This window comes from Lactuca sativa, chromosome 6 (assembly GCF_002870075.4).
Source record: "Lactuca sativa cultivar Salinas chromosome 6, Lsat_Salinas_v11, whole genome shotgun sequence".
Classification (NCBI taxonomy): Eukaryota; Viridiplantae; Streptophyta; class Magnoliopsida; order Asterales; family Asteraceae; genus Lactuca; species Lactuca sativa.
This window is the reverse complement of record NC_056628.2, coordinates 132324375-132338553: the sequence shown is the minus strand read 5'-3', so window position 1 is coordinate 132338553 and position 14179 is coordinate 132324375.

Here is a 14179-nt window from a genome sequence, read left to right as displayed (position 1 = left end):
ATACTTACTTGAGCTCGGCCGGTCGCGCACATCACACACTTGTTCTTTCTAAAAAAAACTCTTCTATTTTATTCTTTAGAAAACCACTTTCTTATAAAATCTTTCAATCCCTCGGTTTGAGTCCAGACGCCCCCGAAGGTGTGTTCGAATCCCTCAAACCAGGGCTCTGATACCAACTTGTAACGATCCAATTTTCACGCCCAAAAATTTTGTTTAAATTAAATGGTTTGTAAAACATTTGTAGTAAAACATCATCCGATCATATCATTTCATAAAACATATATCGTGTCTGAAATCCTAAAACATGAATATAATAATAATGTCAGAGTACAATCCCAGAACATCTCATAATTCGGAAAACCAATATGTGTATGATGTGCCGCTAGCGCGCCAGCTCCTTCCCCTTCGCTGAATAGGTACCTGAAACCAAAACTGAAATCTGTAAGCACGAAGCTTAGTGAGTTCCCCCATCGTACCACATATCATACAATCATATCACATACATACCGCCAGACATTTATGGGGTGCCCAACCTACCCGGTACGGCCATTCTGGGGTGCCGACCTACCCGTACGGCCATTCTGGGGTGTCGTCCTACCCGTGTCAAGCCATTGTGTGGCGCTGACCTACCCATGTCGAGCCATTCTGGGGTGCTGACTACCCTTCGGTCCTAACAACCGAATAGAGTGTGTAAACTCAAGAAATCCATTTATGGATTGAAACAGGCACCTCGCAGATGGAATCTTTGCTTTGATGAGAAAGTCAAAGAATTTGGCTTTTCAAGGAGTGAAGATGAATCTTGTGTCTATATCAAGGCTAGTGGGAGCATAGTCAACTTTTTGGTATTGTATGTGGATGACATACTAGTTATAGGAAATGACATCCCAACCCTCCAGGAAGTAAAGTCCTGGCTTGGGAAGTGTTTTGCTATGAAGGACCATGGTGAAGCTGCCTATATCCTAGGGATAAGGATTTTGAGAAACAAGAGAAAAAGAATAATTGGACTTAGTCAAAGCACCTATGTGGAGAAAGTGTTGAAAAGATTCAACATGCATAACTCCAAGAAAGGTGAGTTACCCATTCAGAGTAACGCCGGATTGAGTAAGACACAAAGCCCTAGTTCAGAGGCTAAGATAACAGAAATGAGTCGAATACCTTATGCTTCAGCTGTAGGATCGATCATGTATGTCATGACGTGTACTCAACCTGATGTAGCCTTTGCTTTGAGCATGGTTAGCAGGTATCAAGGGAACCCTGGCAAGGCACACCGGACTGCGGTAAAGAATATTCTCAAGTACCTACGGAGGACGAAGGACTGGGTCCTTACCCTCGGTGGGAGTGATGACTTGAGAGTTGTAGGGTATAGTGATGCTAGCTTTCAGACTGACATGGATAATTTCCGCTCTCAGTCAGGCTGGGTATTTACCCTAAACGGAGGGGCAATTACTTGGAAAAGTTCCAAGCAGGAGACAGTAGCTGATTCCACTTGTGAATAAGAGTATATAGCAGCAAGCGAGGCAACAAAAGAGGGTATATGGATAAAGAACTTCATCAGAGACCTTGGAGTTGTACCAGCTATCAAGGAGCCAATGGAGATTTTCCGTGACAGCAATAGTTCGGTTGCCTTAGCCAAGGAACCAAGAGATCACGGGAGATCCATACACATTGACTTAAAATATCACTTCATCAGACATCGAATAGAAGAAGGAATCCTCGTGGCAAAGAGGGTATCATCGGATGAGAACCCAACAGATCCCCTCACGAAGGGACTGACTCGGGCTAAGCATCTCCAGCATGATCGGAGCATAGGGCTGAAGGATGATATTAGTTTTAGTAGTTAGATAATCTTGAAATTTGTAAAATGTAATTGACATTCGATGATAAATAAAAGCTGTTATTTATGAGTAAAGTGTGGCTATCACTTGCCAATCGTTTAGTATATTTCTTTTGCATGTTTTGACTTCCAAAATAATTATGTTTGGTATATCATATTATTCGAACCTCCACAGTCGGTCATATGTCGGAAGTAGGTATGAATCAAGACTGTCATGATCGGTTGTAGAGGTCTAAGATGTTGGACATGGCTACAACAATCATGAGTGCTCATAAGTTCTAAGCATTGGACTCAACCCACGCTCACTGTAATCGCTTCATGGAATTTATATCGAGTGATCGTGAGACGGTAATATCATATAAGTCTTCAAACCTAGAGATATGATTTGTTACCTATGAGTTGGTTATGCATTGATTGTACGAAAACGCATTGGTAACTCGATGTTATAAAACGTACCTTTGTGTGTAATTCAACAGGTAGTAGAGCAAACATATGAGTCGAAGTTTATCTATTCCTTCTTGGATTAGAAGTGATATCTGGGCCCCTCGATGATTTTGTTTTGACCTATGTACCGGGCCCGATCAGAACTAAGTTGATGTGTTTAGTTAAGTTTTATGTCAAACAAATCGGAAATCAGGAAACAAATGTTGGACAATAAGCAAGACCATGTTCCACGTATTTGTCCGTCTGATATCTAGAACAGAGGATTATATGATCACTTATCTAAAATGGCACGTTTTAGTTCAACAGAGTTTAAAGAGCTACAATTTCTGATCGGTTCCTTAAGTCATACTTGCAACTATAGTTATTAGACTTATCCAAGTGGGAGACTGTTGGATATAGTGTCTAAGTCCATAACTATATTTGGTATGTACTTGACCCGACCCGGCATGGTTCATTTGGGTTGCACTTCACCCGAACAATTTATGGATAATCTTTTGAGAATAGTAGAAGTTATGATTTATTAATATATTACAAGTTCTAATATATTAATATAAGACCATATTATTTAATTAGCATTGATCTATAATTAATCTAGGATTAGTTTAGAGATCAAAAGTATTACTAATTAAATATGGACTCTTATATTTATATAGTGTGGGCTAATGCTTATTTGGAATGGGAGAGGCTTGCATGGAAAGTCCATGGATACTCCATGGAGATTTAACCCATGGATCTCATGGAAATGCTTATTTGGAATGGGCGAGGTTTACATGGATGTAACCCTAATCCACCACACTATATAAAGGAGGCTTTGGTTCTTGAAATCACACTAGTTGTGGTGAGTAAAGTAAGAGGGCCGATTTCAAGATAGTTGTGACTATTCTCTCAAGGTTCCAAAGTTTGTGGTGACTTGTGATTTCCATTTGAGGCATCCACACTATTGGTGCTAGGCTCTAAAACTCCAAGCAAACAACTACAACTACAAGGTAAGTAATTCTACTAGCTTTATTTGATTCAAGTTGCCCATGCCATGCTAGTTAGGATAAGAACCTTGGAAAAATAATTATTTGCATGTATCTTAGTCAAACATAGATCCAAGGTTTCTAGGGTGGCATTTACGCCATAGGAATGTTAGAATGCTCAAAATACATCAATGGTTTCTAGTCCTCGGTGGGAGTGATGACTTAAGGGTGCGAGGGTATAGTGATGCCAATTTTCAGATCGACCGGGACAACTATTGTTCTCAGTCGGGCTAAGTCTTTACCTTGAATGGAGGAGCGGTGACTTGGAAAAGTTCCAAGCTAGAAACCGTAGCTGATTCAACGTCAAAGGAGTACATATCAGAGTACATAGCGGAGAGCGAAGTGTCAAAGGAGGCGATATGGTTGAAGAACTGCATTGGAGGCGTTGGAGTTGTGCCAGCCATAAAGGAGCCTATGGAGATTTTCTATGATAATGAAGGAGCAGTTGCCTTGACCAAGGAACCGAGGGATCATGGTAGATCTCGACATATCGACAGAAAATATCACTTTATTAGACATCGGGTGGAAGAGAGACTCCTTGTAGTGAATAAGGTATCGTGAGAGGATAACCCTACAGATCCCCTTACGAAGGGACTGAGTAGGGTTAAACACTTGCAGCACGCTAAGAGCATTGGGATGAAGGAAGATATTAGTTTAGATTAGATAGTTTCGAAACGTATAATAGTTAAATGTAATTAACATTTGATGATTAAATAATGGAGTATTATTTATAAGTAAAGTTACTGTCTAATGTTAATTTTTTACCTATTGTTTCGTTTTACATGTTTTGACTTCCTGAATAATAAGATTATTCGAACAGTCTATAGTCGTTCATACTTTGGAAGTAGGTATGAAAGAAGATAGTCATTAATTGGTGTGTAGATTATCTAAAAGTGTGTTAGACATAACAAAGGTTTGCTACAATGTTCATGAGTGCTTATGAATAAGATTTGAGCATTGGATTAAACCCACGCTTGCTGGTATCACTTCATGGAATTTATCACGAGTGATCACAAGACGATAATATCATATAGTCTTTAAACCTAGATATATGGTTTATTGTGTGCAAGTTGGTTGTGAGTTGATAATACGTAAACGCATCAGTAGCTTGATGTTATAAAACACATTGTTGTGCATGATTTGATGAGTGAATAGTAAATACATATAAGTTGAAGTTTAGTTGTTTCTTTTATCCTAAGAGGGTAAAAGCGATATCTGGACCCCTCGATGATTTGGTTTGACTTATGTGCCAGAACCGTTCAGGACTGAATTGATGTGTTCAGTCAAGTTCTATGCCAGACGAATCAGAGATCGAGAACAAACTGCAGGACAATAAGTATTACTATGTTCCATGAAATTGTCCACATGATATCTAGAATGGAGGGCTGTACGATCCCTTATCTAAAGGACAGGTTACTGATAAGATCATAGTTCGACAGCGTCTTTGAGAGCTACGATTGCTAATAAGATCCTGAAGTCGTACATGCATTCATAGTTACTAGACTTATCCAAGTGGGAAACTGTTGGATTAGTGTCTAAGCCCATAACTATATTTGGTATGTACTTGACCTGGTTGTGCATGGTCCTTTTGGGTTGCCTTCACCAAAGCAATGAGACTGGATGATTTATGGAGAGAGAGAGAGAGAGAGGTTATTATGGTTTATTAAGATATTATGTGAATAACATATTAAAAGAGAAATTATATAGTTTAATTAATATTGATCAAGAATTAGTTAAGAATTAATTCTACGTCTAAAAGAGATTAATTAAATAAGGGGGACTGAAACTGTCAATTATAAGATAATTGAGTTTGGGCTGTGAATCCTTACGGATATAAGGGGGACGAAATTTACAGTAGAAGCCCACTCTAATTTCGTCCAAGGGCCTTATTCTAGAAGGTTCTTGAAGCTGCTTAGGGCCTAAGTCATCCAATTAAGGTTTTGACTGAAACCCTAACAACTCAGCTATTTAAGGGACCCTAGGGCTTCAGTTTCGGCTACACTGAGAAACCCTAGAGTTACTATAGCCGAAATTGTGCCTCCTCCTACTCCTCCTCTCTTCTACATCATCTTCTTGTTTGTGGTGTTTGTAAGCCATTAGAGGTATTACACTTGTGATACTAAGCTTCTTGAAGATTGAAGATTATAGCAACTATTGAAAGGTATCATCTAAACCTTTTTTATTATAGGTCTTTTTTTCATAGTATGCTAGATTAGGGTTTATAAGCTTTGGATAAATTTGCGTGTACAATAGAGAAACCTAGATCCAAATCTTTAGGGTTTTGCATATGCACATATGATGTTCTTTTGCTCAAAACCCATCAGTTTAACGATTTGTATAACAACATGAAACAACATTAGAAAAGCGGCGAAACTGATGACATGGTTTTGGAGAAAGCTTTTAACATTTACCAAAAAGAGAAAAAGAAGACTTTCAAGTTTTTTGAAGCTTGAAATCTACTTAAAGGCAACAAAAAGTGGCTAAATCTAAAAACAAGCGACGAACACATCGATAGTGGATCAAAACGGTAAAAACTTCCGAATCCGAACACACTTCATCTGATGCTCATGTTGGTTTCGACCTCAGCGAGGATGAGTCCGTTCAAGTGTCACCACCCCCCGACCAATGGGAATAGACAAAACAAAAAAAAAGGCAAAGACAAAGCATCGAAATCGGATGACTTGCAAGAAATAAGCGAGAATGTGAAAGTCATAAAAGATAGAATGGAAAATTTTTTGCAACTTGCTTCTGATAGAGAGAGTCGGAAACAAAGGGATAACGATCTGAGAGTGCTATAGCGATGGACACGTCGAATATGACTGGAGGTACGCTTCAAGTTGTTTTGGCACTAAAGGAGAATGAGAAAAAACGTTATACTGATCGTTTTTAATTTCTAGTCTTTATCCAAGTTTTTAATCATTTGATGTGTTTTTTTTTAAGTTGTAGGTTTAAGCTTTCTAGTTTTTTATTTTCTAATTTTCTAGGATTTTTTTAATGTCATGTTATTTTTTTTAATTAATCAAAAATCTTTTGTTTTAACTTAAAACTATAAGTTTTATTTATTTAAAAAGAAAAATAACTAAAAGAGTGTGACACCACTCCTTATGTGTGCCATGAAACCACACTTTTATGGCAAGAAGTGACGTGTCGTCTACGTGACAGTGAAGGAAATGCATATTTTATGGCACCACACCCTCTAACCTAATAATCATATACATATCGATTTTAATTTTACCTTTTTATTAACATCTATAATTTTCTCTTCAATATATATATATATATATATATATATATATATATATATATATATATATATATATATATATATATATATATATATATATATATATATATATATATATATATATTATAAGGTTAGGTTATTGTGTTCCAACTATCTATTGTGTGCATGAAGTATTCATTTTGGACCAATCATTTTAGTTATTTTAAAAAAGTAATTAATGCATATTACATGTTGAAGATATAATTATATTAAGTAATCTTAAGCACTTAATATGCATTAATTATTTTCTTAAAATAACTAAAATGATTGGTACATAATCAATCTTATATTCACATAATAGATATTAACGAAATTTTTTTGATAGGAAAGATGTGACTAGGGGTTTTTTAAGAACTAGGGGAGTTTTTTAAGAAACTCTTTTTTTAAATATATAACTAGATTAATTAGTGTACATGAAGTCGTCTCGGCTAGGTGTTAGCAAAGTCGACATGGCCCTAACTAACATTGTCCTTCATCACATTCGATTTGACGGCTTTTAACTACAAATATCCAAAATATTATCTATTTTCATTTGATAGATAGTAAATTAGAGAAATGGTGATTGTGGTTTGGTCGAATTCTTAGTTTTGGTCCTTAAATTTAAAATTTAAAAGGTTACATCTTTGTGTTTTTCGAAAATTGTACTGTGGATCCTTGATCCATATAATAAGACTATACTTTCCTTTATATATATATATATATATATATATATATATATATATATATATATATATATATATATATATATATATATATATATAAATATATATATATATATATATATATATATATATATATATATAAAGAAATGAATGATTAGGGCAACACATATTTGAACCAATGAAAACATGACAACACATCACTTCCACAATAACTTCCACAATACATTACTTGTAAATAAAGAAATGGACACGTGTCATTTGATTATTGGTTCCGGTAGATGTTGCCCTAGTTATTTGTTTTCCATAGAACTCATTCCTATATATATATATATATATATATATATATATATATATATATATATATATATATATATATATATATATATATATATATATATATAGGTAAGATCGGTTGAGAACTCATAGTTTTCCGAGACCTGAAAACTAAAGGTGGAGCGTTAGATCAAAATTAACTCATTAAGGGCAGGATCGTAATCTTACAGATCTCATGTAATGTTTATTTTTTGTGTTATTGAACAAAATTAAAATAATAAATCAAATTTCAGATTTTTTTAAAATATTTTTTTTTTGATTTTTTGTTAAAAATGGAGTTTTTTTAGTTTTTTTTTTCAGAAAACATTATTTATTTTTAAAAAAATGTAACAAAATTAATTTTTTAAAAAAACTATAATTTTTTTTAAAAAAATCCGCAATTCTTTTAAAAAAACTGTTTTTTTAAACTGCATTTGTTTTCAAAAAAATTGCAATTTCTTCAAAAAAAAAACTGCATTTTTTTCAAAAAAAACTGTAATTTTTCTAAAAAAAATGTTTTTTTTTTTTCAAAAATACTGCACTTTTTTTCAAAAAAAGAAAACTAGAATATTTAAAAAAAAAACCCAATTTTTTTTAACAAAAAAATCAACGTTTTAGGTGCATATATGCATATTTCTTGTACTATAATATTCGTACGTAAATCATAAAAAAAACTTAATTTTAATTATCAATCTATAAACATAATAGTACAAGTATTTAATTCGATACAAAATAAAATATAAAAAATAAAAAAAACCTACAAAGATTCATAGTGTTATCATTTCTTCATATCAAGATTTCCATAATTTCTTCAATTTCACTTTTTACATCTTCAAAATTGTCCTCAAATTCTTTCAAATCTACAAGAAAAAAAATGATTAATGCAAGAACACTCACAAAAATGCATATGTATATATCATGTAAGCTTCATATGCGATTATATAATGTGATATTGACATGTAATTGTATCTTTTAAGATTCAAATGTGAAATTCACAAAAAATTAAAAATGAAAAACCCTCACACAAAATGCATGTGTGCATATAGACGTAATTCATATGTGATTCACTCGTGACTTACATATGAATTACATGTGATTTATATATGAATCGCATGCGATTTATATGTGAATCACATGTGATTTATATGTGTCACACCCCAAAACCGAGAACGGCAGAAACGTTCTGGGGCGGAGGACGTCATATAAAGTATCACAACACAGTATAAAAGTAAATAAGCAAACAACATCATCCATTGCATTAAATATATAATTTTAATACAAGAGTGTTCTGGGCAGTTATAGACACCAAAAAAATGTAAATCAAAATAATAAGATGAGTCATGAATGCGCTCCATCTTCTCAAAAGCTGTCCTCGGTACCTGTCTATTGATGACCTGAGAATACAAGTTATTTTGAAAGAGTTTATCAGCATTAAGCTGGTGAGTTCATAAGTATTTTAGTGTCGGTGTTTGTATCAAAACGTTTGAACGTGGTTTAAAGTATGAGTTTCTAAACATTGGTGATAAAAGTATGTGAATGTTTGTTAGTGTTTGTAAAAGTTTGAATCTCTTAGAAAAACCTATATTTTCTTATTAAAAGTAGCCTTCTACCAAGGCGTAACTGTTTTGTTTGTTCGTTTATTGTAAAAGTGTGTAAATTTCCTAAGTGTAACTAACATTATCAAAATATAGTTTGTACATAAATGTTTAAGTGAAATGATCACTAAATATATGTAAAGGGTAAATTAATGTAGTACTGTAGTGTTGTATTATACGAACTACTGCTGTACTAACTACCTTAAACCGAATTTATATTAAGGTATCATGTGATTAATTGTACCATACTATCGACTATGTAACACGACATTGTAGGTCGTAAAAAGGTATGACGTTTGGCACCCGCATACCTGCAGGTCCGACTGTAGCTGGCAGCAAGGTGTAGGATAGTCAATCCAGTATAGATCTATACGCAAACTCACGCTCTCCCTCAAAGAGACTCTGGATACAACTCGGGTCATGACATTGAAGGCATGCTCCGATACAGTGGATCACAATTATGTTAACGTATTCATGTATATGTAATGTATTGTTACTCGTTCTAGTATCGTTGTATATGTTCTCTTTCTAGTATAGTTGTATATGTTCTCTTTCTAGTATAGTGGTATATGTTCTCTTTCTAGTATAGTTGTATATGTTCTTCTTCTAGTATAGTTGTATATGTTCTCATAGTAATAAGTACTGACTCATGAATGAACGGGCTCATTGAACATCTCATTGTTCTAGTAATAGTATAAGTATTATCCTGTGCTACCCATATGGTAACTTACTAATGATGTAACTGGTACGTAAGAATATGGAAGAACTTTAATGACTATATATGTACACATGATATATAACTAATATTTAAACAACCTTCGGAAGGATACCCGATATCCCACCAGACCACATCTCAAGCACGAAAAGGAAATAGGGCGGGCGACCTTCCTAAGCCTTTTAAACATTGGTTGTATAACTATACATATATGGGCATGCAATTTATAATAAGTATAACAGGGTTTAAGTAAAAGTATTTGATAGGTAAAAGAATTTGTAAAACAGTTTGAAGTAAAACAATTTGATAAACAGTTTGAACAGTAATAAAATCATTGGTTTTTTAGTTATTAATCACATGTGATTGATGTAATAACTATAAGTGTTCAACTTTTATCCCCCCCACCTCCCCCCATAAAAGCATTTAAAACATTTAAAAGTATTTCAAAGGTTAGTTACAGGGGTATGAACTCACTTGCAGTGAGTGGATTGGAATGAAGTATCGGATACGATGCTAGGTGACAAACGGAGACTTGTACACACGCACGAGCCTAGTTATCATATAATGAACATATATATATATATATATATATATAATTAGCCAATTTATAACTAATAAATTAAGTTGGGACACTCTAGAACATGAAAACACTTTGTTTCAAGTGTTAAAGACCACAAGGGTTGCATCCAAGTGTTTGTAGGGCAAAGCTAGAGTGTTTGGAGTTCAAGGGTAAACTCCTTTGGAGTTTACGGTTTTAGTGACCATTACCCAAGGAGTTTACGATAGTAAACTCAAGGGTTTACGGTCGTAAACTCTACTCCTTATGACCCTATGTTGTTTTGTGGTTTTACAAGTCTTTTAAAACATTTCTACTTGGTGGATTGGCCTTTAGAAGGAACTAGGGCAACAAAACACCCCCTTTGAGGAGTTTACGGCCTCATGGTCATTTTCCTTTGGGTTTACTATCATAAAACCATATAGGAAAGGGTATTCCCATGTTTTCAAGTCCTTAACACAACAAGGTAATTGTCTAGGTTAGTTTTTAGGCCTAAGGAAGGAGTAAGGCCCATAAAGAACATTCTAGGTAATTGTCAAGGAAGGCTTAAACATCAAACTAGGGCTTAGATAAGGGCTTAGGCACACTTTGGTGCCTTTCTTGGTGTTTACAGCCCAAGAACATTCTTGGACCGTGAACACTATATTCCTTGTGTTCTTGACATATTTCTTGATGCTAACATGTAATACTAGCCTAATAAGTCTTAAAGATGGAAGTACTTACTATAATGAAGCTTGATTTGAGCTAAAAGTCCAAGAACACTTAGTGTGTGTTCTTGGTGTTTTTGGAAATCTAGACAAAATACATAAATGAATGGATGAATAGATGCACAAACACTAGATTAAGTGTTATACCAACTTGAAATGGTTAGAACACTTACAAGTTTGAAGATCTTGAATAAGTTTTAGGATGATACTTGAGAGGATATTTTGGAGTTTACTCTTTTGGTATTTGGGGAGTAAACACAAGAATGACTAGTCTTGGGGAGTAAACTCATACATATGCATGAGTTCATGGTTTTTGTGAGAGTTTTCAACCCAAACATAAAAGTTTGGTCGGGAATTTCTAAGACGCGAGGTGTTTGCGGTTTTTAAAATTCAAAACCCGAGACGACACTTTCTTTCACTCGTTCGTTTAAAAATAATATTAAAATATTCAAACGAACTTCAAATTTGTTAAAATAAGAAATAATGACATGAACTTATAATAAGAAGTGGTTGACTTTTAGGGTTTAACCGAATGAAAATTCCGGGTTGTCACATCATCCCCCTGTTAAAGGGAATTTCGTCCCGAAATTAAAGTCTTAAACAAATAAAGTAGTTACAAATAACTAAGCAAAAAGATGAGAATATTTCAGATTCATCTGGTCCTCACGCTCCCAAGTGAATTCCGGTCCTCGCTTGGCATTCCAGCGAACCTTCACAATCGGGATACGACTTTGCTTCGTCTGCTTGACCTCACGGTCCATGATCTCTATTGGTTCTTCCACGAAGTTGAGGCTCTCGTTGATCTTGATCTCGTCGAGTGGGATTACAAGAGTCTCATCGGACAGACACTTTTTCAAGTTAGAGACGTGGCATGTAGAATGTATGTTACGAAGTTCGTCGAGTAGATTGAGTTTGTAAGCTACAGGGCCGATTCTTGCGAGAATCTCGAAAGGCCCTATATATCTCGGATTAAGCTTCCCACGCTTACCGAAGCATATTAAGCCCTTCCAGGGTAAGACTTTAAGAAGGACTCGGTCTCCCACCTGGAATTCCAAAGGTTTCCTTCGTTTATCAGTGTAGCTTTTCTATCGGTCTCTAGAGGCTTTCAATCGTTCACGGATCCGAACGATCTTCTCTGTCGTTTCCCGAATGATTTCCGGGCCTGTGAGAGTACTGTCCGAAACTTGCCCCCTAGTTAACTGGGTATCACCCACTTCAGCCCAGCACAGAGGGGATCTGCACTTTCGGCCATAGAGGGCTTCAAATGGAGCAGCCTTGATGCTCGTGTGATAACTGTTATTGTAGGAAAATTCGACAAGGGGTAAGTGAGTATCCCATGCCTTTCCAAAGTCAATCACACAGGCTCTCAACATATCTTCCAGTGTTTGGATGGTCCTCTCACTTTGTCTGTTGATTTGTGGATGGTAGGTCGTGCTCATGTCCATCCTTGTTCCCAGGGAATGTTGTAGCGATTGCCAGAATCTTGAGGTGAACCTACTATCTCTATCGGAGATAATGGATATAGGAACACCATGCAGCCGTACGATTTCCCTAATGTATGTCATCGTAATCTTCTCCATCTTGTTAGTTTCTTTGATAGGCAGGAAGTATGCAGACTTGGTCAATCTATCGACGATGACCCATATGGTATCAAGTCCACCCGCTCCCACTTCCTTTATGGAATCCCTGGTTGTTGTAGTAAACCGGAGGGCTTCTGGTACTCGACCTTAACCTTTGCGCAAGTAAGGCATTTACTTACGAAGGTAGCAATCTATGCTTTCATATTAGGCCACCAGTATAACTTTTTAAGATCCAAATACATCTTATCTGAACCTGGGTGAATGGAATACCGAGTGTTGTGCGCCTCGGTCATGACCAAGTCTCGGAAACCACCGTGCTTCGGTGTCCAGATCCGGTTCATGAAATATAAGGCTCCGCCACCCTTGGCTTCTAAATTTTTATCCATTCCTCTAAGGGATTCACTCGTCACGTTTTCAGGTTTCATGGCATCAAGCTGGGCCGCCTGAATTTGCTTAGACAAGTGTGATTGGATAGTCATCATCAATGACTTGACTCTTCGACCAGAATATTCCTTCTGACTTAGGGTGTCTTCTACTACGTTGGCTTTACCCGGATGATAACGAATATCGCATTCGTAGTCATTGAGTAGCTCGACCCACCGTCGTTGTCGCATGTTGAGCTCCTTCTGATCGAATATGTGCTGTACACTCTTGTGGTCGGTAAAGATAGTGCTTTCCGTTCCGTACAAGTAATGTCTCCAGATCTTCAGGGCAAACACAACTGCTCCCAGCTCAAGATCGTGTGTGGTGTAGTTAAATTCGTGTGTCTTCATCTGTTTCGAGGCGTAGGCGATGAGCTTACCCCGTTGCATCAGAACACAACCGAGCCCATGATTTGACGCGTCGCAATAGACAACGAAGTCTTCTATCCCTTCGGGGAGGGGTAGTATTGGTGCGGTGCATAAGGCTCGGTTGAGCGTTTGGAACGCTCTCTCCTGTTTCTCTTCCAGGTCAAAGGCCACGCCTTTCTGGGTCAGTGTTGTAAGAGGTTTCGCAATTCAGGAGAAGTTCTGTATGAACCTGCAGTAGTAGCCAGCAAGACCTAGAAATTGACGAATTTCTGTTGGCGTCTTCGGTGCTGACCAGTTCTCAATGGCCTTAATTTTGGATGGGTCCACGTGGATTCCCTCTTCGCTTACCACGTGTCCTAAGAATTCGACTCTTCGGATCCAAAATTCACATTTAGAGAACTCGCATAGAGCTTCTCCGTTCGTCAAGTTCCTAGAACTTGTCGCAGGTGATCGCCATGCTCTTCCTTACTTCGGGAGTAGATCAGGATGTCATCAATGAAGACGATGACGAACTGATCCAAGTAAGGTCGGCATAATCTATTCATTAGATCCATGAAAACTGCGGGCACATTGGTCAATCCGAATGGCATCACCACGAACTCGTAGTGTCCGTAACGAGTTCAGAAGGCTATCTTTGGAACATCCTCCTCTAGCACTCATAACTGGTGATATCCGAAT